The sequence below is a fragment of the Artemia sp. Qi Xiang Cuo genome, unplaced genomic scaffold (assembly GCF_049724085.1).
Source record: "Artemia sp. Qi Xiang Cuo unplaced genomic scaffold, ASM4972408v1 HiC_scaffold_3386, whole genome shotgun sequence".
Taxonomy (NCBI): Eukaryota; Metazoa; Arthropoda; class Branchiopoda; order Anostraca; family Artemiidae; genus Artemia; species Artemia sp. Qi Xiang Cuo.
Genome location: NW_028300811.1, coordinates 256,971 through 280,438, shown reverse-complemented (window position 1 = coordinate 280,438; position 23,468 = coordinate 256,971). Strand labels below are relative to the sequence as shown.

Here is a 23,468-nt window from a genome sequence, read left to right as displayed (position 1 = left end):
CTGTGAGGGCATCAGTTGTACTGTATGGTCGTTTATCAAGACATTCACCTTAGTGCACCCCGCGTAGATACATGACTATGACGTTACTGCTCCATCCACCCCCTATCAAGCTTTCCCGGGGCCTTCAAGACAAACGCCCTCTATACGAGGCAAGAATGAGCCTCCTTCAGCCCTCAAATTGCAAGCTGCAAATCTTAATGCAAGTTTTTAAATTCTATTTGCGCTAATAAATTTTCTCCCAAAAGGAAATAAATTGCTCTCCTTTTGAGCTGTTTAATTATCGAATCTTGGCAAGTGCATCCATCAGACCTGCTAAATTCTTGTGAATTAGGTTAGTGAAGACAAAAAAGGCACTATATTCAGGTCAAAACTTCCAATAATAAGTACCAAAATCTATTGCGATGTTGTTTCTCGAGTAAAAACTGTTTTATTAATGAATGGTTTATCTTGCCTCTACAGATATCATAAAAACAACTTTCTATTAGAATGAGTTGTGTACCATGACAGGAGATGGTTTGAAAGGGATAGGCTATCCATTTCAAACCAAGCAAAGACCCCGTTTTTTCCAAAGCAGATAAAGAGTATTAAAGTAAAATTTTTGGGGAGTTGTTTAAACAAAATCAAAACCTACTATGTCTCGTATAGATTGTAAATATGTTATATCACTAATGCATATGTGGTGGCTATTAAAGTGGAACTTTCAGTATATAGAGAGTGGGGAACCAAACGGTGCTATGTTCACACAGATACTGCTACTACTACTACTACTAACTATTTTTTTAAGCACATGTTTTAAATAATATGGTTCGCTAATAATCCAATTTTCAAAATAGGGTGATTTAGACACTTTGAAAATAAGCTATTTTCTTTATAGGCTACATTGGTTCCATATGCACTGTCCCCCCCACAGGCTGTAGAAAAAAATCCCGAAATGATCCAAATTGAACCGCAAATGGAGTTTCGTCACAATCAGGTCACTGAAATACCGGTTATAACGATAATCCATGGCTTAGTAAATTCTTAGAGGCGTGTTTTGGTGATGGTAATGTTAATTTAAATGATACTTATGCCATTGATACGGAATGGGCAGACAATTTATTCAGTAATTATTTAGATGTAGACGATAGTACACTTGAACAAGGCAATGCAGTTAGTTCAAAGGGTGACTTACCATGGCTAAGCCCAAATAACAATACAAAGTTTAGATAATTTTACAAAAGAGTTAAATGAGAGCCCTCCTTCCACTGATTTAAAAGACTTCGTCCCAGTTCAATCAAATTTAACTGAAAATGAAATGGCTTCGATGGATTTTAGTACTTGGACCAGCACTATTGTTGAAAAAATTGGGGGACGGGGTGATGATAATAATATACAAGAGGGGGAGGGTTTAGCTAATGATGATGATATACAAGGAGGAGGGGGTAATGATATACAATTCACGTCATTACCAGAATTTCAACAAACAAATTCGATATTGAATACAATAGTCATTTATACTACAACTTTTGGGGATCCGTTTAATTGACTTATGGAGGGAAATTTTACAACCTAACCCATTTATATCGTTCATGAATACGTAGAGAAAATGCGTGCACTTTTAGAAAACCAGATTCAGTTTTGGGGTTAGGGACTCCATTAAGGTCTCAATTGTTTTAAAAATATTTTATTTGAATGAGGGACATAGTGCGGTGTACGATCACTATTTACACACCGAAATGTTGGTGTTGCACGCTCATTTGAATAATTATGAGACAGTCTTTATGCAATGGATTGACAATATTATCACTCATCTCGAAAATTATAATGAGAATGGGAGAAGGTTTGTGGTTTTATTGATTGAAAATTTAAGTGTAAATACATGTAAATTTAAAAATAAAGATTTTATTTTAAGAGGGGCATGGGGATAGGGCAATAGTTTTAAAATATAATCCCGATTTAGAAGGATGCAAGGGCGTTCAACGAATCTGTTTCGAAACAGGCCAAAAATGTTTCATGTACGCTCTCCTCATATCAGCTTTCGAACCTCTAGCATATGACGCTTCAAGGAAAAATTTAGACTACTGGGCTGGCATGAGAAATAGGGGTCTGATTTTCCCCCTGTAGATTTCTCTTGTTTAGCGGGAAAATTTCCGGTAACACTTAGAGGAACAAATATTTTTGAAAGGGCCAACGACCATTTAAATATCGGTGTTACTAAGCTCCAATACGAAACAGAATTTGAAGAGGGTATCAAGAGGGGCACAAATCTCAAGAGGGGCAAAAATCTTATTTTGCATATAGTTGAAATATATACTAAAACTAGCATTACAAAATAAACTATATTTAGCAACAAATCCGGCATGTATTTTTGCAATACTATAGCAGAAGGAGGGAACAGGGACTCCTCTGTTTTGAGATTTCCTTGTTTTTTCCTTGCATTCTTTGCAGTAACAACAATTGGTGATCTTTATTGTAGATTTTTAATTTCATAGAAGTAAACATAACGAAAACAAATATTCTTATTGAAAAGTTCAAAATTCTTTGCAACATAGGAGAGAAACTACAATAAACTTTTTTCAAAATTCTTCAATTTTTTTTTTTTTTTTTTTAATCAACTGGTTTAGTGTTATAAAAAGCTATGACCTAGCAGCCTCTAGACGGGAACTGTCCTTAATGGGAATTTTATCTTCCTATTCAGTATTTCAAAACTACCGTTCGCAGTACCTATTTCGAGTTTGATTAATATAGCCAATCTTAATTAGTTTTAGGGGTTACCTCAAACAAATTGCAGTCGTTTTGATTTTGGTATCATCTGAACCGAAAAACATTTCTACGGCACATAAGAAATCGGTCAAAATCGGTCAAGACAGCATTGACATTTTTGTCTTTTCTTCTAAAAAAACATCTTGAAAAAATAACGATAACTTTTAAAAAGTGTTTGATATGTAAACCTGGTATATAGATTACGAGTATGAACCCAGTTCTGTGCTTTGGCGATCCCTGATTTTCTCCCTGTAAATTTTTCTTGTTTACCGGGAAAATTTCCGGTAACACTCAGAGGAATAAATATTTTTGAACGGGCCTACGACCATTTAAACATTAGTGTTACTAAGCTCTAATACGAAACAGAATTTCAAGAGGGTATGCTTTCTAATAAAAAGGGTGTAATATTCCCAGTAAGGGCCCCTTCGATTGAATCGGTGAAACACTCGGTTTAGTTGCTGTATACACCGCCTAGTGAACCCAATTCAATTGGCCATTTCAATCCTATTACGGATATTAGTTGAGTTCTTGGAGGGATAAGGAATTTGGGGTGTTTTATTACTGTCCAACATACCAGTCTAGATTTCTTTATGATTTAAAGCTACAAAATCACATGAAGAATTGTAGGTGTTACGAATATCAATCCGTGGAAACGGTTTCGGGTGACAGGGCCATCTTTAGATTTAAAAATTTCCAGATTACGCTCCTGCAAAGCAATAAAATAAGTTTGGATTGTGAAGCTAAGCTGGTGGATGTGAACGACCCACAATTTCCGAATCGAATCGTAGAACATCAAACCATCGCAGTTTAATATGCCCACGCACAAAGAGACAGTTCTAACACAATGCAATTGTTAGAAATAGTCAAAACTTTGGATGAGAATGAGTGCATGATCATAGCATTGAATAAATTAATTGTCCCTGCAAATAGAGATATTTCCCATTTGAGAAATACCCATTATCCTATGATATTGTCAGCAGAGGATCGCCCGGCTATTAAAAATCAGAAAATATGCTGGGTTTGTAAGGGGGAATTTGAAGAGGGGACTAAGGGGAAATGGACTAATGGGGAAAGAGAGGGGAAGGGGAAAGACAGGGATCATAATCACTTGTGGTTGAATGTAAGCTAGCATTTTTTATACCGGTTTTCATGCACAATTCAAATTATGATTTGAAATTTATTTTACCGGCTTTGCAGCGTAAGCACAGGTAGGGAGGGGGAGCATATAGTCCATGGGTAAATAACTCATTTATCTACAATATTATATCCAAATCTGCTGAGAAGCTAGGGCTTTTAGAGTTGAAATGGTAGTTAATGAATAATGGGCATACGTGCTGGAATAAAATCCGTTTTTTAGATTCTTATAATTTCTTCCCCAAGGCTTTGATTCAATTGATTCAAGTGCAGAAAAGCGATAACTTTGATAGTTTCCCTCTGCTTAAACAGCGCTTTCCAGACAGTGAAATGTATGACTTACTGACCTGTAAAGGCATATATACGTATGACTATTACTGCTCTAGCGCACGGTTAAATGAAGAGAAACTACCCCAAATTGAAGCTTTCTATAATTTACTTACCAATAGTGAATGCACTGCCGAAGACTATGAATTTACTAAAAGGGTATGGGCTAAGGTTAATTGTAAAAATGGCTGGGATTATTGTAGAATGTACATGGCCAGTGATGTGTTAACTCTATTAGACATTGTCTGCAAAAACACTGATCAAATTTATTCAGAGGTTGGACTAGACATTGGCTAATATTTTTCAACACCGCATCTCGTCATGGACTTAATTTTAAAAATTAGTAGGGAGGAAATGGGGTTGATCACCGATGTGGATCAACAGCTTTTTTAGAAAGATCGACGAAGGTTGGGTATGTTTTTCATGGGGATCACGTTCTAACAACGGATCCAACTGGACTAGACACCTGTTCAAGGTCCAATGCAGTTTTTCTTGACATAAACTCATTTTTCCCCTCGGCAATGTCTCACTACTGTCTACCATGTGGCAATGATAAATTGCTTGAAAATCCTTGTGACATCCCCGACATTCACACTGTCGAGGAAAATGGTCCACAAGGATGGTTCTTTGAAATTGACGGACACATACCAGTGGAACTTCACGATACATTAAAAGATTTTGTATTTCCGTGCGTGAATAGACCTTTGACCAAATAATAATTGAGCCCATACAATCGGTCTTTGGTCTAGGATATGGGCATGCACTGGACCCCCTCCAAGCAGAAACTAATTGCAGATCTGGACCCGAAACAGAATATTTTTGTTCATCACTTTCTTTTGCAATGGATGGTGAACAATGGTTTCAAGGTCACAAAAATACGCTGGGCCCTACACTTGAAAAAAATTACACTTGAAGACATTTATTGACACCTTTGTCAGTAAATTCTCACAGGCAAAAAGTAAAGTCGAAAAAGATATGTTCAAACTTATTTTAAATTCAGCTTTTGGAAAAATGTGTGAAAACGTACGAAATAGATCACGTTGTGACATCGTAACATGTATAAAAGAATGTGCACAAATTATCACCGACCCCAATTTTACAACATTCACGAGCATAGAGCCAAAAATGGTTCTTCTACACAGAAAAAAGAGAAATATTGTTCTGAACAAGAATATAGCGGGGGCAGTTCAGTACTGGAAATTTCCAAAAAACTCATGCTATCATTCCTTTGCAATGTGTACAAGGTACATTGGCCAAGGGAGGGGGAGGTTCAAATTTACTATGGGGACATAGATTCTCTGTTGTTAAAAGTCAAAACCGGCGATTTATTAAATGATTTGGAAAATGGGGTGCAGATCAGCTCGTGGATGGACTACACCGATTGGAATGAGTCCCTCTACCCAGAGTTGGTCAAACGTCAAGCACCCAATCAACATTTAATGTTATAGTCAGAGACGGGGAGTGATTTAATATCCAATGGAGTGTTCCCCGGTCTCAAAGTTTACTGTGTGGAAACACACGGCAAGGATGTGAACTAGGCCAGCAAAGGGGTGCCTACACACTTTGTAAAAAATAATTTCGACATGAGTGTCTGCAGAAACTGTGTAGATAGTTGTCTAGTGCAAAGAACAAAAATACTAGCAATTCGCTCTCTATAGTATAGGAACTATACCGTTAGAGTGGGAAAAAATGCCATGTCATGTATATCCGACAAGATCTATTTGCTCGAGAAGGGTGTAAAAGTATTCCCCACGACCATTATCAAATTTCAGATCAAGTTGAATGTGTGAACTATTGAAACCAACTCGGTCTGGATAAGTTAACTTGAAAACCTCAAAAAGTATAAAAATGGGGGTGGTAGGGGGACAACATCAATTTCTCAATTGTCACTGCAGCAGCGGCTATTGTAAACAGAGTTTGTTTTTCCGCCGGTCTTAGAACCCAGGGAGGTGGGGGGCCCGCCCGCAGCGACCAAGGGGGATTGAAGGGGGGGTGTCCCGTCCGCAGAGGGCCTTCAGCCCGTGGCCCCAGAATTGTGGGGGGGCTCAGGGGGATGGAGTTCTCATAATTTAAAATCTTAGTCTAGAAATTTGTTCAACTGTGCTGCTATTGCTATTGTTCTTGCTGTATTTTAAGTAGTTTTTGTCAATAAGTGAAAAATATTGTTGCTGCTATTCGTGCTGTATTTTAAGTTGTTTTTGTCAATAATTTGTAAACTTTCTGTGTTCACTTCTCCATGAATTATCTACTTTTCTGGAAAGTGAGACTCCTTTTCTTTGGAGTCTTATGGTAGCGTTGGCCTATTATCTGAGTTCTACCGGTGGAGGATGTCTAGAATCTCTAACCATCACATAGTTTGTATTTAGAGTATAAAATGTTTATTTGTACATAAAATACAGTGAATGTAAATATGGCGAGGACAGATACAGAATTCGAACTGACTCAAATAATCTAAATTGGTAACTTATATCCAGCAAAATATGCAGATACAGATCCGGACATTTTACAGAACTGCTCTAGTTTAGACAGTCAACTTCTAGGAATTACAGCAAATATTCAGAATTAATTTAGAAATCAAGGAAATGAGATTTGACTAGGAAATACACCTTTTGACATATACATAGAATTTAATTATTGGTTTCAACCCAGAAAAACCCACTTCCAAAGTTTACAGGTTTTCCCCGGGGTTTTCAAAATCTTTTTTTTCAAAAAAAAAACGATTTTCTATCCTCAAACAAAGATAAACTTAACAAGAACATAACAAGTTTACAGATAAACTTAACAAGTTTACATAAACTTAACAAGTTTACAGATTTTCCCGGGGTTTTCAAAATCTTTTTTTTTCCAAAAAAACGATTTTCTATCCTCAAACAAAGGTACAATTAACAAGAACATAAAATAAAATACTGACACTAAAACTGAATCAACAAGACACAAGATATTATATTTTTCCAATTGGCTCTTTCATTTCACTTTATATTTTCATGCTAAATTCCCATAAATGTCGCATAGCTGCACCTAATAGGAAAATTTGCACATCGTCAGAATATCTTTTAAAAGAACTTAAATTTGAACAGAACACTTAAACAAAATGATAATCTTCAACTGAAACACAAAGAAATTTTCTTTACTTTCCTTTTACCAAAGCGTTATTTCTTTTTTTTCCAAATTATTCGGTTCTTTTACTATTTATAAGATATCATAAGGAAGTAAATACATTTTTGAGAAAGGTTGGTCACACATCTTTCGCTTGTCATTTTTATCTTTCTATTTTTCCTATTTCAAAGAAAGCATTTCTCCTGTCCAGTTAATCAGCATAAAAACTAGCTAAAGCCTCATTTTGACTTAACATCAATTCCCGACACCGTTTATACTGTAATAAAATACTAATCTCTACAATCATCTTACTCTACTTGTCTCTATAATTGTTTCAGTACTCTCTATAATAAACTGGAGGTTTATTTCTTGTTTTCCTATTGCTTCTCCTAAGACTACTTGATTCTCCACTCGAGCCTACTTTAGCCTCTATTTCCCCTTTATCTACTTCTACACTAACTAGACTAGGCTCCATTTGAACCTCATGCTGTTCGCTAGAAACGGAGCTATCCTCCATTATTTCTGAAGTTACTACTGGAGTCTCCACTGGAAGCTGGCATACAGATGATGTTGAATCGATTCTCCTATGCCCACGATTCTCTAACTCCATTTATACAATTCTGGATTCCTCCGATATTGATTTATTTGTTATTACTGGTTGTTCAAGACAATTTTGAACAACCAAATGTTTCTCACCCGGACGTTGACGTAAGCTATAACCGTTACTGCTTTTCTCTTCGTCATTAGATTTTACTTTACTTTTAGCAATATTGGATTTATTAATCATATCAATTTTCGCCTGAAAAATAGGATTCAAACGTAAGAGAGTTTCTGAATCCTTTACAGGCTTTATGAGACGACCTTTTACTGTTCTTCTTACAGAAGCCCCTGAAAGTTCTTGTACCAAGAATAGGGAATCTTTTAAAACTTTTTTAAAATTATATATGGTCCACGAAATTTAAGCTTTAAACCCTTAATTTCCCTTGGATTCTGAGCTTTATCTTGGACATAAACTAAGTTCCCTTCTTGCAAAACTGGTAATTCTACAGTATTTTTATTTTATTGTACTTTTTGAGATTTTCTCTGTTTTCCTATTTGTTCACCACAAATCCTGTAAATTGTGAATAAATTCCTAACTAAATTAACCATAAAATCCTCATAATTGTCAAAATAGTCAATTGAAGGAAATGAATATCCAAAAATGAAAGAGGCTGACACCAAAAATTACGTGATGTGGTGAATATTTAGTTGTGGAAGAAATAGTAGAATTTAATGCATTCTGAACGAAAGGCAAATAAGTATCCCAAGAATTGGGATGATCCTGACAATAAGCTTTCAATACGGATTTTGTAACTTTCACACGATTCTCACATAACCCATTCGATTGAGGATTATAACTTGACGAAAAATAACGTTTAATATTTAATTTTTCACACATCTGTGAAATGAGATTTGAACGGAAAGACTGATGGGAATCAGTGATCAAAGCTTCAAAAGGACCAAAGTATACTATCGCTGACTCGCAAAAAAAATTACACATAGCTTCTGCTGTGATCCTCGGCACAGCCTTCAGGATACGAAATTTTGAAAAATGGTCAACGCCAACTAAAATATGAAAATTTCCGTTTTCAGTAGGCCCACATAATGCGCCCCCCATGGGACCAGCAGAGTCCACCGAAAACACGAGGAATGGGTATTTCAGCTCTTCATTTTTTCCTAACGTAGGTTTGACGTTCCGATGCATTTTATTTCTACGCAAGCACATATTACAGTTCTCGCAATACTCTCGAACTTTTGCACCTATTCTATCAAATACAAAGATACAGCCCACTAAATCTAATGTCTTCTCCATAGACATGTGACCACCAATGAGTAAAGGATCAAGAGCCAGTTTTAATGCCGAATGTACTAGGAGACTTGGCAAGACTATTTTAGCTGTTCTAGGGATCCCTTTGTCCTTGCCAACGCCTCCTAGCGGATAAAAATAAAGAACACTTTCCCTTAGAAACAAGGCCGTCAAAAATATTAAACAGCCAAGACACAAAATTTTATCTGTCATTTTCCCTGGCACGGAACTCTTATCCGCCCTGCCGACTTCTGGCACGCTCTTTTCCGTCCTGTCGACTATTTTTTCTCTGGCCCCGAACTCTTTTTCCCCCTCTCGACTTATGGCACGCACTTTTGCGCCCTGTCGACTATTTTTTCTCCGGCACGGAACTCTTTTTAACCCTGTCGACTCCTGGCACGCTCTTTTCCGCCCTGTCGACTATTTTCCATGGTACGAAACCTGCAGGGTTTTCGAGTTTCGGTGCTCCACGCCTACCTCTCTCTTCACCCATGGGAGCTCAGACCTTCCTTTCCCAGGATCCTCTGAACCCGTTAACACCTGGTCCCTCAGTCAACCGTCATCCGCCCCTTCACCAGCCTCATCTCTCTCGACACAACGCCTCATTACGTTGGTTCCTAGTAAATTCTCAGTTATCTGGTCCCTCGGTCAACCATAGTTCTCCCCTTCACCAGCCTCATCTTTCTCGACACAACGCCTCATTACGTCGGTTCCTAATAATAAATTTCTCGTCCCTCTTGATAATACTCCTTTCTAAATCAGTGCCTTATAAAAAAATTGTTTTTGTCCTAAAATTTCTGCTTAAATTCATAATATGACCCCTACATCCTGCACTAAAAAAATCTACCTATCCCCCTGGTCACGTTTTACGTCAGGCCAGTTCTGACGGAGTCCTTCATTCTGTCCTGTCATACGAAATTCAGCATCTACGGTTGCTGAAAAAAATTCCTGGTTTTCTTCACAAGTTGCTTTTTTAATAACTTCAAAACGCTGTGCTATCTTATACGCTTCAAAAAGGGAACTATAATCATTCTGGTGTTCTAATAAATATCTCTTATTATTTAGTCTCGAGCCTTCAAAAAAACAATCCAGGCCTCTACTATCAGAAAAACCTACTAATCCGCCATACCCAGATCGATGTGATTTTGTGACAATCTCCACCCTCTTATAAAACTGATACACTGTTTCATTGGATGATTGCCTCAATTCAGCTAAATCTTTGAAATTCTTTCCAGCTGTCTTTCCTGGTAAATATGCCTGCGTCATTTCCTTTTCAAGTTCCTTAAAATTTACAATATTGGAGGAATCTCTATCCTCAAAAAAAATAAGTAATGGCTCTCTTACTCTAAGCGGTACCGCATCTATCACCTGCGAGTCTGACCAGCCCAGCAATGTTTTTACCCTTCTCAATTGGCTAAAAAAAAGGTTTTATAAATTTTGCATTTTCAAGAACTGGAATATTTCCCAGGGGATCCATTACTGACCCAATTACTCTTTGATTCAAATTCTCCTTGTTGTTCTTATCCTCAATAAGTTTATGTGTTATATCATCCTCAGAATTATCCCCCATATTTACACTACTTCTTACCGTGGCATTTTCTTTGGCCATTAAATTACCCACAACAGTCAAAAATTTTACGATTGAAGTGGGATTATAATCCTGACTTGAAGAATCAAAATTCAAAGGGATATTTAAACATTTACTTCTTATTTCTTTCAAAAAGGATGAAGCAATATCTTTGTTAAATTCAGGATCTAAAATTGGAATTGCGCTCATTTTAAACGAGAAGGAAAAAAATATTAGTAAAACAAATTAATTAAGTCAACGCTGTAAAAACAAGGAAAACTCGTTATTCAACACTCCGAACAGATTTCCTACTCGCGTGCGAACTTAAAATGCATGACTTACTTTCGTAAATTGTCCTTTGACGTTCTTCACTTTTTTTTAAAAACTGGAATCTGGAGCAGGAACCTTAAATTGAAGCGGGAACCTGGAACATGGAACTGAACTGGAACCTGGAACTGAAGCTTGAACTGAACTGGAACATGGAACTGAAGCTTGAAGTGAACTGGAACCTGGAACTGAACTGGAACTTGGAACTGAACTGGAACCTGGAACTGAAGCTTGAACTGAACTGGGAACTGACACTGAACTGGAACCTGGAACTGAAGCAGGAACGATGACACTGTAGGTGACGGGCCTCAAAAGAAAATGTTAACTGCAATCTTTTAGGTGACGGGCCTCAAAAGAAAATGTTAACTGCAATCCTCTCCGGCAAAAACCACTGCACCACTTTGTAAACTTTCTGTTTTCACCTCTTTGTGAATTATCTACTTCTCTGTAAAATGAAACTTCTTCTCTTTGGGGCCTTATGGAAGTTTACAAAATGAAAAATAGTATTATTATTGCTGTACAAATAGTGTTGATGTTAATAAAGGAAGAAAATATTGTTTTTGTTGTTCTTGTTGCTATTGAAAAACGTACTAGGTAGATCTAAGAGAAAGTTATTATTTATTCATTAGACAAGTATGGTTTACAGTCAGTTGTAATCGAACTGTTGCCAACAGGAGCAGCAGTATGTATTAATTTAAAACACCATTTAGGTCGTTTCTGTGTGGCCCATCAATGTCAGGCAAATCGACACTTTTAGCTAAAATAATTAAAAATTGTAATAAAATGTTTTTGGAAAAACCAAAGAAAATTTACTATTGCTATAGTATTTGGCAAGACTCATACGACAAAATAAAAGCTATTGCCACTGCCACGTCCATACCAATTCAATTCTTACGGGGACTTGATGTTTTCAATAGTATTGAACCAAGCTCATGGCTGATTATTGATGATCTGGCTGAATCGATTGAACAGTTCTCACAGGAAATGCTACAACTGTTTACCATTCGCTCTAATCATGAACACATTTCCCTAACCCTAGTTCTACACAATCTGTTTCATCAGAGCAAATGTGTGAGAACCCTTGCTTTGAATTGCACCATCTATATTATCTACCGAGTTGTTCGTGACTCTAGTTCGCTAATAACTCTCAAAAAGCAAATATATCCAGGTGCTCCAAAATTTCTTCTTTCAGCGTACAGTAAGGCGACAAACAAGCCCTATCGGTACATTTTGCTATATTATAATCAGAATACACCCGAGGATCTACGTGTAGTCATAGATAATTTCGACAAAAAAATTACTGTATATTTTCCAGTGAACAGTAGAAAAGGCTATTAATTGCCATCATGACATTGAAGAAACTACATGAAAATAGACATTTCTTTTCTGTTCTAGGCACTTCAAAACCTCCACTCAGGCAAGCCATACTCAAACATGGTGTTGACAAAGAATTTATTAATCCAATAGCTGAACTTTGTTTAAATTTAACTGAGGGCAATGTATACATGCCAGAAGGTGTTTGACAACAGACAAAGCAACAACGTTCCACTGTAAGTGCCTTGTCTTTCAAAAAAAAAGGAAAAAAATTAAAGGCAAACGTTTTCTTCAGGCGGGCGGTAGCTTTTTTACACTTTTACTGCCAATAATCACAGGATTTGTAAACAGTTTTCTCTAGATGGCTAAACCCTATAAATTGATTCCAATAGAACATGTCCTCTCACCCTTGGAACACTTTGAAGACAATCTAAGCAGATTCATTAATGATGAAAATATTGCCGATGATAAAAAGCTAGTTTTACTTAAAGATGCATTGCGTCGTTTGGACAAACATAGACCTTATCGTGAGACACCGTCGCCGTCACCGTCACAGGTCCCCCTAAACAGAAAACATCTCCTCAAGATTCTGCAGCAGTGCAATCAAAGGAGAAGGAATTGAATTCTATATTTTTAAGAATTGTAAACGGATTGCCAATGACCTGTTGAGGATAGATTAAACTAGTATTAACATATCTCATGTTGAAAAGCAGTGGTAATTGTCATCAAGTTCAAGTCGATAGCACTGGGAAACGAATTATAATTCAGGGAAAAATTTATATTCTACTTGATTTACTTTGCGATATGATTACAAATCGTAAAGTACTTTTATCATTTGACAATAAATTATACACCTTTCTAAATGCATCAAACTTCCCCAAAAGCCTAATTGGCAATAAAAATTCTAAAGAAATTAAGAGAATATAGTAGAGGTGTAAGCCTTCTAACAACACCAACAACATTTGAAAAAGAAGAAGAAGAAGAATTTTTAATTCAATCTTGGAAAATACTAGCACTCCTAGTAGCAGCAGAAGCAATGATTTAATAACACCAGTGTCGGCTAGACAAAAGCAAAGACGTATTGACATCAACTCACTGTCACAAGCACCACCCTCCGGTGTACAAAGGGATAGTGGTCATTACACTACGCGTTTGCGTTGAAAGTGGATGAAGTTTTAAAACATGTTTATGAAAATATTGTTGAAGCGGGAAGTCTAAGTTCCCCCTCAACGCTTTCTAAAGTTCCCTCTGACATAGGTGGCAGCACATTAAGAAATCACAAGAGTATCTAGAAAATGAACTGAGTTACACTCTGCATCGAAGATGCAGGCCTCATGGCAAACAATATCGACAAACTAAGGCCTTTTTCCCTCTGCATATAATGCAAACTGATCTTTTAACTCTAGACGCGATTCAACGACGTCACAATACACCCTATAAATATATGCTAGTGGCAATCAGTCTCTTTAGTCGCTATGCATATGTGATTCCATCACGATCAAAGCGAGGTGTTGAAGCTGGTCAGGCTTTAGAAAGTCTTCTTGAACAAGATTGCTATAGAAAAATTCAATCGGATCGCGGTAGCGAATTTGTTAATCCTCATGTGCAAAAGGTTCTATTGAAATATAATACAAAGATATATCATAGTCACAGTCCGATAAAGGCTGCACTGGCTGAACGTTTGATAAGAACGATTCGTCTATTAATGTCAAGATATTGCACGCTAAAAAAATACTGCTGCTTTTATTCATGATTCAGATCTATAACCAAAGACCATATCGATCCCTGTCCAATGTTAGCCCTCAGGAATTTCATTGCAGTGAAAATACATTTGATGCTTTTCTAAAGCAATATTCCAGTGAAAAAATGGCAACAACAAAAAATGGGAAGAAGAAATTCAATGTTGGCGATACTGTTCGAATTAATAGAACCTCCAATATTTTTGAAAAGCGGAATAATTAATGGAGCACTGAACCTTTTAAAGTATCCAAAATCCTAGACACACCGCCCACGACATATCGGCTGCGAGACACTAAAGATGATGAGATCCTCGGCGGTTTTTATGAATATAAACTACAAAAACTTAGAAACAGTAGTGAAATTTATCAAATTGAAAAGATATTAAAGAGTTGCACTCGCAGGGGCAAGAGACAGTTGCTTGTTTGCTGGCTAGGATACAGCTCTGATTTTGATTCTTGGGTTGCAGTTGAAGACATTAACAATGCCCAATGATTTTTATGTGAAATTCATGTCCAATGTTTCCGATCCTCTCTACAATGATTTGAATAGAACAAATGATTTTTGGACGAAACTCTTCCCCACCATCAAATTCGACGGCGCGTATGAAGTGGCTCTTGTCGACTGTATTCTCAAAAATACCTGAGAAAAGATCGCAAATAGGATATAAAAATTAGACCCTATGATTGGCCACCACCCCCAGGTGATCAAGAACAAATTCAAAAGATCAATTGGATGAATTATCCATATATTGAATTACCCTACGAAGACCTCACCTGAATGAATGATTTTTGTCGTTCTATCAATAAAAGAATTTCTGCTCCAAAAAAGGAGCCTTTCATTTCAACTATTCAAAGGAAGAGGGCATGATCTACATTAGTTCAACCATTGCCTATTAAAAGGTTATTCTCAATGATAATCTAAAAGATGTTCTTGGTTTTAAGCTCAATATAATCAATGGTAAAAGTTCTGGAATTACTAATTCTATTTTTGCTGACTACCCTCCAGCCTTATCCACGGACACTTGTATGTTTCTCAACGCTTCATTTTTTTAAACATCCAGAGTTGGCAAAAGCAATGTCCCCCTCCTACGAGTTCTTGAACGAAAAACCAATCAAGAACATATTCACCATTACAATATAAAGCATCTTCAGAACATCCCCGTAAACGCTTCCTATTTGGAACTCTGCCAGTTAATACTAAGAACAGAATTAGGTGATCCCCTAGTAATAGCAAAAGGTTTGGCTGTGATTACATGCCATTTTCGACCCATCGTTGTCGGCGTTCAAAGAAAAAAAACAAGATTTTCAATAGAAAAGTGGTATTCATATGTCCTGATATTGACTGCTATGTTAATACTCTTGGCCCAAGACAACTAGGAAATGAAATGGACTATTACACAGGTCGCTCATCAATGTTCGGCTATGGTTTTGGCGGTTGGTTTGCTAAGCTGTTTTGCTCTGCACTACCTTTGGCTAGAAAATATATTGTACTGGCTGCGACAGATTTTGCATCCTCTACACTATATGATTGGGGCTCTGGCAAGGATTTAAAAAAAAGTGCTTCGGAAAATCTTCGGAAAAGTCCAGCGCGCGAACCCTTGGCGAACAATTGAAATCTCATCAAAATGGAAAAGGTTTAAAAAGGTCGAGAAACAGTGCACCACTCATCAGTCTCTACTCAGGTCAGAAACGAAAGACATTAACCCTGTCAAAGAAAAGAAGAAAGAAGACGACACATAGAGTAAACAGTAGCACAAGAAGCCTCAGGAAGAGAATTGTAAGATTGAAACTGGATTTCTTTTCATAGACTGAACATCTGCCATATTTACTACATAAGGATTTCCAACTTCAATCACTTCATTTTTAAATCTATTCAATGCAGTACATGTCGATGTGAGTGTAAAACATGAATACTATGAACAATTCTATCCACAACAACCGCTCTCCGATAATATCCACTTTCAAATTTATTCCAATTAGGACTATTTTATGGACATGCCTTCAACATTTATAGATTTACAAATGAAAGTCCGGAAACCCGACAATACATTGCCAATTCTTGCGGATGGAATATCCTATGAAAATTGTATATTATATAATTTATTTCGTTAAATCAGTGTCTACATAAATGGCACGCTGGTGAGCACAAGCAACAATCTCTCAAATTATACAAGCTATATGCAATTCATGCTGATAACACCCAAGTCATACAAGAAATTGAGAGGCACCTCAAATGGATATGAATATATTGCTAATACTGATAGTACAGATTCACTTAAAAATGCTACAACTAGTGAATTACATATAGTTGGAAAAATATATCATGAAATATTTAATATACCCCAATGGCTACAACCCAATATTAAAGTGGATATAAAATTAATGCTTGCTCCATCTAATTTCATTTTACGAAAAGAACTTGCTGCCAATCCTGATGTAACTCTCTCCCTCACCTCGGCAATACTACATGTACGAAAGCAGCAGGTAATGAGTTCTGTTACTTTGGCAGTGGAAAAACTGAGAGCTAGTGAAAATAATATTAAACCATTTGTTCCTCATACAATCAGCAATCAACGTCATATTGCCACAGGCTCACGCATCTTCAGAGACTGATCCTTTATCAATGGCGAAATTCCGTCAAAATTAGCATTAGCATTTGTGAAAAGCGCTAGTGCAATAGGATTCTGGACTGGATGCCCACATAAATTTGAAATGTTTGGGCTTTCACCTCTTTTCTGCAGAGTAGATGGAATTCCACTCTACAATCTATCTTTTGATAAATCCTATAGGATTTATCAAAAGGGTTTGCAAGTTGACCATGCAATCCCTAGATCATGATTCACAACTATTTGAAAATGGTATAACAGAAGAAATGTTTGCTAAAACACATGGTGTCATTGTACTAGACCTATCTGGCACCCAGGATATGAGTATAGTACGAACAGGGAGTGTGCGTTTAGAGTGTACATTTGCTGACCCATTAGCTGAGAGTATTGCACTAATCTCACTAAATCAATTGGAAACCAATTGGGAAATCGCTCCCGAAGGCAGTGTTCTACTAGACCTCGCACCATGAACACCAGTCAAATAATCAATGTATTTAATATAGACCCCTACATGTCCACATACAGATCCTATTGTCTGGCTTCGGGCTTTCTTTGAAAAATTCAATGTGCAAACAATACCCTAATCATTGTTAATAGCAGTCCGTCGACTGTGAATACTGGCCATTGGTTGTGTATCTTTCAAACAATGAAGACGATTAAAATTTTTTGATCCTCTCGGCCTACCCTATAAATTCTACACTCAACACATCATCAACTATATTGTGAGCAGTGGGAAAACTATTATTCAAAATCGGAAGAGAGTGCAGGATCTGACGACTAAAAGCTGTGGTTTCCATGCGCTACTATATTTCGTGTTCAGATGTCGCGGCTATACTTACAAGCAGTTTCTCAACATTTACATAGACATTCCATGTCTGAACGACTTTATGGTGGAAAATATCCTCTCAGACCTGTATAATATTGATTTTAGTGCCCTACGAGTAAAGTGCTTAAAAATGTAAGTGAATTTGTTTATTAATAAAGAAAAATGTATATGTACAACGATGTCTTTATTCTTCACTTTAGATTTCTTCTTCGTGCATTGGCAACTGCCGAAAACCACTAATACTGGTAGATCATTTGAATTCACTGTATATTGATCTTGATTGGCTGCAAAGTCAGGGTCACATTTTCTATAGTATAATGTAACTTCACTCTTGTCGTATCTCTTTGTATAGTCAATTATACTATTTACATTCATATTGTGAAATTCACGTGTTTCAATCTGTCTATTTGAAGCAATATCACATACAGTGTTTTCAAATGGTGAATCACATTCGGTAACTGCCAAATAAAAATCACTAGGTTTATAGCCATAATAGGTGGTGTCATGTTACCCCAACGATGACTTAGAGACCGAAGTGTCTTGTTACCCCAACCGTTGAATCGTAGAACTCATTCTTCCTCCCAAAATAATTTAAATCCACGACGATACCAATCTCGTAGAAATAAACTAAAATTACGTTTGGGGTTCTTTCCAATCATACCGCGATAAGTATTCTCCCACTGATCACATTTATCATAGTGGCGACTGGAGCATAGATGTCCTCTAGGGTGAGAGTCACAAATTTCTTCAAAACATGAATTACAGCTTTTAATTTTTACCGCATATCCTCTATGTAATTTACAGGTATTGCATAATTTGTACTTTTCATTATACTCATCAATAATTGTACAATTCTCACCTGATGACCAACTGCCATGAGTGTACATGCGTAGTGGACATGTATAGAACTTTTTTTGTGTTTCCGTTGCCAATTCTCTCACAGCTAAAAAGAAACTGATACACGTTCGATAAATTCAGAGGGGAATGGGAGGGGATTAATTCTGTGACGTTACGTAACCTCTTTTGAAGGAAATTATTTCCTTGATATTATTCTGCTTTCTTTCAATTATTATATCAACAAATTGTGTAAGAGCATTTGATTCCCGTCGTAAAAGTTTCATAAAATAGTCCGATGGGGGATAATCATTCCCCATTATGTTTTCAAGTGTCCCCTGTGAGAATATCTTCCATTCAAGCGATAACTCGAGTTAATAGTCGCTTAAGAACGAATTTTTTTCTATAGTTATATGATTCAATTTAGTTCTTCTTTTCTCCAATTTATTCATTTTTCAATCCTAACAGTTATACTGGGGACTCTAGACTAACCATCATTTATTTTACTTCAGGAATACTGGACAACCTAACAATCTAACATAGAGAAAAGGGTGACGTTTTCAATTTTGAAACAATTTTATTGAGCGTGTATAATTACAACAATAATATATATTACACATGTACAATTAGCGATATAGCTTATTGTCCTCTGTATGCTTCACTATTGCATTAAAGTACTTTGAAGTCTATTCACATGTGCTATATCAGCTTTTGCAGCGAAACATAATTGATCCTCCAACTTAAATTTGCTCAAAGATAACACATGTCTTGCATATACTTCATCCCATTCAAGACAAAACCGTAATCCTCTCGTGATTTCTACCGCTATGTTTGGTGCTCTTGTATCATTGCTACCAACTCCACAATCAACTTCTAATAGTGTAAACATTCCACTCATTATTACAAATATATCTTAATGAATAAAGTCAAACTGTTCTCACTCCTTGAATTATATTCCCACACTAATAATAACTATAGCAATAATCCTTCCTCATATTCATTGCGATCTTAATCCATTCGTGTTTCCGACTCCTATGATTGGCCTAGAAAGATACACGCAATCTTGTTCCCGTTAGAAGCTCTTATATGGCAATGATGTAAACCTCTGTCTGTATCTATTAGGCTTAGATACATCAATGAAACATCAAACCACATAACCTTCAACAAACAGAACAGAACTAAGAAACAACATCAAACCACACAACCATAAACACTCTTATCTGGCAATGATGTAAAATTCTGTCTGTATTCAATAGGCATTGAAAGATAAAACCACATAACCATCAACAAACAGAACAGAACTAAGAAACAACATCAAACCACATAACCATCAACAAACAGAACCATGAATAAATTATGTGTAATCAGTATGGATAATGGGTTCCTACTTTCATTCAATATGCCTACGGTAAAATACTACATCCCTGGGTCAAAATTGTTTCAATCAAGGCAGATAGCAAAACCGGGAGCTCCCAAAGCTGCTAAATTACTCAAAAAATACTTAATTTAAGATCGTTTCTTATGTTTTTCAAGCGGGTAACTAGAGTGATTTAAGAGACTGCCCTTTTTTTACCCCAAAAAGAAAACTTTATTTTGGGTAATCTGAAAACAAAATTTTACTTTTTAATGGTGTAAACATCGTCAAACCTCAAAAGCTTTTAATTAGCAGGTGATTTTACCCCAAAACTGGAGAAATGAAAATATTTGGTTCTAAAATATCCAGGAATGTGTCAACTTTTGGTTTTCTATCGTTTATTCAGATCTCATCCAAAATTTACAAGTTATTACGAAACCGCCCGAATAATTCTAATTAATTAACTAAAGAAACTAAGGAATTGTAAATGACGAGATAAGCACTGTTTTTTAAATGTACGGTATCCTTCAAAATTATTCAAAAATGACAATATGAAGGAGCATGTAGTTTAAAAAAGCAGGAGCTGGCATATCCCCCCCCCCGCGAAAAATCCCTCTGGTTATTCCACCTGAGATAGTCCCCCGTCACCGGCAAATTCTACCCGTAGAAAATTTTCCCCTGGGTAATTCCAGATGTTCATTAGAAGAGAAAATGAAAGCTATTTTTTGCTGTTAAAGTATATGTACCAGTACTTGGAAATTGGTTGGTAGTTTCCCACTTTTTCAGTTTTCAACTTAAGAGTCACTACTGCTGGTGTCAGTTGTAATCTGCGATCGGTTATATAATTTGCTGTGGTGAATTATGAGAAGTAGTACTAGTATTAACCCATTAAAAAATGATATACCAAAAGTTTCACAAGGATGTAGATAAATTTCAGCTATCAAATGGTAGCAGAACTATATTATTACATTAAAAACTCAGACTTACACTTGATCAAATGTGGAATCCTCAGTTTTGTATTAATAAATAAAAAAAAGATAGAATTCAAAAGAATCCTTTCTTTTGATAAATATTTTTGAAATTTATGCAATAGACTATCTGTTATCTGTACTGGACGAAAAAGTCTTCAGATAAAAATCTTCATTTTTCAGATAAAAGGCTTATCAGTGGAACAGGAATTTTCCTTCTATAATCACTTATTTCATAGACAGACTGGCAAAAATCTTATTTAGCATATAGCTGAAATATACACTAAAACTAGCAATACAAAATAAACTATATTTAGCAACAAATCAGGCATGTATTTTTGCAATACTATAGCAGAAGGAGGGAACCGGGGCTCCTCTGTTTTGAGATATCCTTGATTTTTTCTTGTATTCTTTGCAATAACAACAATCGGGGATCTTTATTGTAAATTTTTAATTTCATAGAAGTAAAAAAAACGAAAACAAATATTCTCATTGAAAAGTTCAAAATTCTTTGCAACATAGGAGAGAAACTACAATAAACTTTTTTCAAAATTCTTCAATGTTTATTTTTATTTTTTTTTAATCAACTGGTTTAGTGTTATCAAAAACTATGACCTAGCACTCTCTAGACGGGAACTGTCCTTAATGGGTATTCTATCATTTTATTCAGCAATTCAAAACTACCTTTCGTAGTACCTATTTCGAGTTTGATTAATATAGCAAATTTTAATAATTTTAGGGGTTACCTTAAACAAATTGTAGTCGTTTTGGTTTGGTATCATCCGAACCGAAAAACATTTCTATAACACATAAGAAATCGGTCAAGACGACATTGACGTTTTTTCGTCTTTTCTTCTAAAAACAAACACCTTGAAAAAATAAAGGTAACTTTTAAAAAGTCATTGGTATGTAAACCTTGTTATATAGATCACGATTATGAACTCAGATCTGTGCTTTGACGATCCCTGAGTCACCCCCACCCCATAATCACACAGGCACGAGATAAAGCGTGTATTAATATACGTTGTATATTGTATGAAGTAGGTCCACGCAAAGACACTTTACACTTCCTATGCCAAAATATTAGGGAAAAGGGTGTCCTAGTATCTCACATATTTACCCCCCAGGCACACCCAATCAAATGAATTGTATTGCACACATTTCTAAAATGTCCCACATCTACAATGCTCTTAAAAACTCTTGGTCTCACTGAGTCATCTTTTCAGTAGGGGCCTTTCCAAGGCCACTCAGCAAGTCCCCAAGTTCTGGATAGGGGAACGTCCTACAGATATGTAGGGAACCCCCATAGGAAGTGCCTACCAAAGGGAAGCCTTTTCTCTGGGGTCAATAATAGTAAATACAAGCGAAGGAAGAAGAGGGCCCCTCAGATGCACAGTCAACAGGGCCCATCGGGATGTGGACACGTCCCATGAGTTACAAACCTTCTCCGAGCAACGGGAGAAATACCTGGTGATGCAGAAGACCATAGTTAGAGGATCCTTTATAGGAGGACAAATACAGCAAAGCGTAAGATCCAGATCTATTGATAGCAGTCTCTGCAAGGGGCTGCCAATAACCTTCATGGACACTTGCAAGGCAGGGACCTTGTGGTCAATTCTATTCCCAAGAAATATCAATTGACCTTACACCTACAAAATTATGTATATAGCTATTGCGTTCCCGGCAAGCGACGTGGCTCAATTGGTGTGGGTTTCAAGAAGTAAGCGAGCCGACCATACTACGGCGTTCCCGGCAGGCGTCATGATTTTAAATATGACGACAAAAGTTGAAAAGTTTAAAAGCCATATCCTTGGGAAAACCAACTTCAGTCACACAACAAGCAAAATCGAGCAATTGGCTAGGATTAGGCTTAAAGGAAGGCCTGCAAACGTATCTATTCTCCCTTCATACGCCCCTACTCCTTATGTTACAGTTATCACTATGGGTGAATTCTATTTGGAATCTCAACCACTTTCTTCTTCAGGTACTGCACTAGACTACCTGATGATTGCAGGGGACTTCAGCACGAGATCTTGGCCGGTCTTATACCCCCACGCAAGTCCTTGGAAAGTTTGGACTGAGGCTTCGATGTGAAAATTGGAAGAGTCTGGTAAACTATCCCTTGATGAATCATCTTGATGTCACCAACACCATTTAGGACAAGCCAAGCCATCTACTGGCCTGAAATTCTAATGACAGTTTTGTTAAGGCTCAATTTTACTTCATTCTCACCAGCCAACGTTGGAAAAGTTCAATAATAGAGTCCCGCTCTTATAATGGTGCAGACACAGGCTCAAAATCAGGGTCTGATCATAAGCTAGTCCATGCAAAAATCCCACTTCGCCTTGCATCTCGGAGAAAGAATAAATCGAAAGCCCGAATCAACTTTGATAAGCTGCAAGATAAAGAAGTTCGGCAAATTCTAAACATAATGCTAACAAACCCTTATGATGTCCTAAACTTGAGTAAGGAGGAAAACTGCAACCCTGAGCAAAGACGGGAGTCCTAAAAACAGTGGAGAGAGAGAGACCACCGAAGAGATCCTAGGCCAAACGACAGTGAAACAACAGCATTGGATTGCCACCAGAACAGTGTCAGTTGTCGAAGAGCGTCGGAAAAAGATGAAAGGCCCTAAACATATCATAAAATAGTTACCCACGCAGGTCGAGCGATCTGCCTGTGTAGACCGCCGCAAAATGTGGGAAGACACTGCTTTGTCCTTAGAAAAATCAGCACGCGCTCATGACACCGACAAACTCTACCAGTTTCTCAATGAATCGACTGGTAA

The 23,468-nt window shown here is 36.8% G+C and overlaps 1 protein-coding gene across 1 annotated transcript in view; it reads right to left on the bottom strand.

Moving 5' to 3' along the window:
* The window catches only part of LOC148938338 (uncharacterized), a 307,727-nt gene extending 286,951 nt beyond the window's left edge, over nucleotides 1–20,776 (bottom strand). The window contains exon 1 of the mRNA XM_089107858.1: nucleotides 20,700–20,776. The gene's annotated coding sequence lies outside the window, so the exon portion shown is untranslated. The remainder of the gene's footprint in view (nucleotides 1–20,699) is intronic.
* Nucleotides 20,777–23,468: the final 2,692 nt, after the last annotated feature.